The sequence below is a fragment of the Uloborus diversus genome, unplaced genomic scaffold, assembly GCF_026930045.1.
Source record: "Uloborus diversus isolate 005 unplaced genomic scaffold, Udiv.v.3.1 scaffold_12, whole genome shotgun sequence".
Classification (NCBI taxonomy): Eukaryota; Metazoa; Arthropoda; class Arachnida; order Araneae; family Uloboridae; genus Uloborus; species Uloborus diversus.
Genome location: NW_026557876.1, coordinates 6349366 through 6352614, shown reverse-complemented (window position 1 = coordinate 6352614; position 3249 = coordinate 6349366).

Below are 3249 nucleotides of genomic sequence, written 5' to 3'. Positions count from 1 at the left end.
CAACTGTTTCCGCCTGAGAAGGCACCCAAGTGACAGTGAGCAATATCTTAGAATGCTCAATCTTTATCCACTCTGAAAGTACCTCTCTCGGAGGGAATGGTGGAATCGGTTGCCTGACAGCAGGGGTGCAGAAAATGTTTTTACTGCCAACATTTCCCCCAATTTATATGAAAATTTTCCCAAAGTTTTACAATATGTTTTATGTTTGAGATAAAACAGGGGCCAATCCAGGATTTTTTTTCTCCCTACCTATTTTTGTGAAAGTATTGCATCATTCTATTTTTGTGAAAGTTTTTTTTTTTTTTTTTTTTTTTATCAGCATTGTTTTTGTGAACTTTTAGAGGCATCCTAATTTTTGTAAAAGAGAAGTAGAATAAGTGAAATTTTAGTTCCAAAAGTATAAATGTCATCTAGTATTATTTTTAACAGGTTTCGTTTTTTGGGGAGGGGGGAGCTAAAAACCTAAGAAGTACCAAAAATACCATCGTCATTTCAGCTTAATGGGCTATGTACTGTGTACAATATTGGAAATTATGAGAAAAACGGTTCCTCAAAACATGTTAAAAGATTGCAATAATATTGCATAAATACACTTTGGCGAGAAAACAGCTAAAAATGAGTTAAAATACCACAAAAAGGTTGCTATTTAAGCGATTGTTCATATAAACCAACAGACCAAGAGAAACAAATTTTATATTTTAAAATGTGAATTTTTGTGAAATTTTCGATGTTTTTGTGAAGCTACTGATTTTATTACTTGATTTTTGTGAAAGTACCGATTACAAAACAAGATTTTTGTGAAGGTACCGAAAAACGGTAGCAAAATCAGCCTGTATTGGGCCCTGTAAAAATACATTCATTACTATAAGTATAGATAATTTTGAAAAAAATAATGATAATAATAATTGCATCTGTAAAACTAATAGAAGAACTGGTAACTTGTAGAACTAAGTATCTAAAAAGTATATTAAGTAATACATGTATGTTTTAATTAAAATCTCCTATCTAATATTTATTATTAAATGTAAATTATTATCCAACAAATAGTTAAAAGAAAGTATAAAGAGTGGTGATGCAAACAGTGGCGGCGCTAGGGGTCGGCGACTGCCGACGGCCTCGTGCAGATGGGGCCTCGCAAAATTCTCAGAAGTAAATTCTCAAAAGTTTTCAGAAATTTCCGTGTTTTCAATTGAAGCTCTTATTAAATGCAACAGACACAAAAGTAATCAAAATAGTGCGTGCAGCGGAGACTGCACAGAGCCAGTCTTAGCAAATGCGGGGCCCAATTCTGTCGGGGCCTGAATTTAAAATATTCAGTAGCTACAGCTTATTGATCAGCTAACTCTATTCTCCCCACCTCCGTCTTATTTCTTTTCTTTTTCTCTTGTATCCTAAGTTCGTCTAAAAATAAGAAAATATTCAAAATGCTGCTCCTCCGAACACACACCCCTCCCCCACCTCCATACACACCCCTCCATACACACGCACACCGAAAGCATTACGAAGCATCTGAAATTTCGTTTCCAGATCTTAAATTTCGCGATATTTCCAGGTTAAAGCCCCCAAATACTGAACAACATCGAAAATCGTTTAAAATTGTGTTTTTGTAGCTTGAATTTGAAAAATTACCGAGCCTAATATTACAAAATATGACCTCACAATCGCATTTTTAAGGCTTGAATTTCAGAAAATATTCGGGCAAGGGTCCCCATACCGCCTTTCTTTTATATCATTAGCAATTAGGTTTTTAAAACTACATCAACAAAAAGTTTAAGTGGACTGGCTCCTGAATATAAAATATTGCCAAAGTTTTTAGGACCATAATTTTCAAAATTTTCGAAGGAAGAGCTCCCTTCCTTCTCGTAAAATCTTCAAAGTTTGTCTAAAATTCTGTTTTTGAAACTTCAATTTCGAGAATTTGCCGGGGATTGATTTTGACCTATTTTTTTAAAGAAAAGAATCGATCTGGGACAGTCTCTGACCCTAAAGTCAATAAATATGGCCGACAATTGCGTTTTTAAGGCTTCAAATTTCTGGAAATTTCCACCGAGACCTCAGTAAATTTTTTCCCCTAACATCAGCAAAGAAAGATTAAAATGGCGTTTTTAAACTACAAATTTTTAAAAAAATTTCCGGACCCCCCTTTCTATCACGTTCACGTCGTTTTTTCCCCTTCAATGTGCCGCCCCCTCCCCCCACCAACAAAAAAACTTTTTGATTGCGCTACTAGTCACAAAATGTTTTTGTCCTAGCAATTAAGTGAATTAGGAACTCTAAGTGCCAATAGTTAGTACAAAATTAATTCCATGAATTCAATGATTTGTCTGAAAATATTTTACGATTAAAAGGGCCTCGCAAAACTGCATCGCCGACGTCTGCTTCTGCTCTCGCGCCGCCACTGGATGCAAAAGAAAATGCATTCAAAAGGCACTTGCGAAAAAAATCGGAAAATTAAAATAAAACAAAAAAAAAAAAAAAATGAATCTGCAAAATTTCCCCAGATGGTTCAAATTTCCCCCGATCCTAGATCACTGGATCGGACATGTTCTGCACCCATGCCTGACAGCTCTGGCCCGTTTCAAAGCTGGGATTGTATATACGGTAGAACCCTGTAAATTCGGACCCCGTTAGTCCGGATAATCCGGATGGATTTTTTTTTTTATTTGAAGAGTGACTGTCAAATTTTCATAACATTAATTTATTTAACCCTCTTGCGAGCAAGACCATGTTATGTCGTTGATTGAGTTCCAAAAGTTTTGCCAAAGTTCTTTGGCAATGCAACTTTTGAATCATTTTTTTTTCACCCCTCGATAGGGAAAAAAATTGAACTGCCACAGCACAAGATTACAGATTTTATAATAACAAAGTGCTGTTTATGCTAAGTACTATGTGCAATGTACTGTTATGTTACTGTTTATGCGTAATTTTATGTGTTTCATTTTAAGGTGATTTTCAGTAAGTGTTTTATTTTATTTATTTATTCATTATTATTATTTTTTTTTTTTTCATTTTCCGGATATTCCGAATCGGGTCGGATCCGAATTATCGGGGTTCTACTGTACAGTGAAGCGCGATTAATACATTTATGAAGGGACTGTTTGAAAAAAGCGCATAAATGAAAAAACGTATGATAAGTTTAGGTTAATGTGTATTAGACTTTGCAGAGACCTATTTATAAAATGTATAATTGATAAAAATGTATAAAAGAGAAACGTATAAACAATGCTTCACTGTATTTTGTATTTCTCC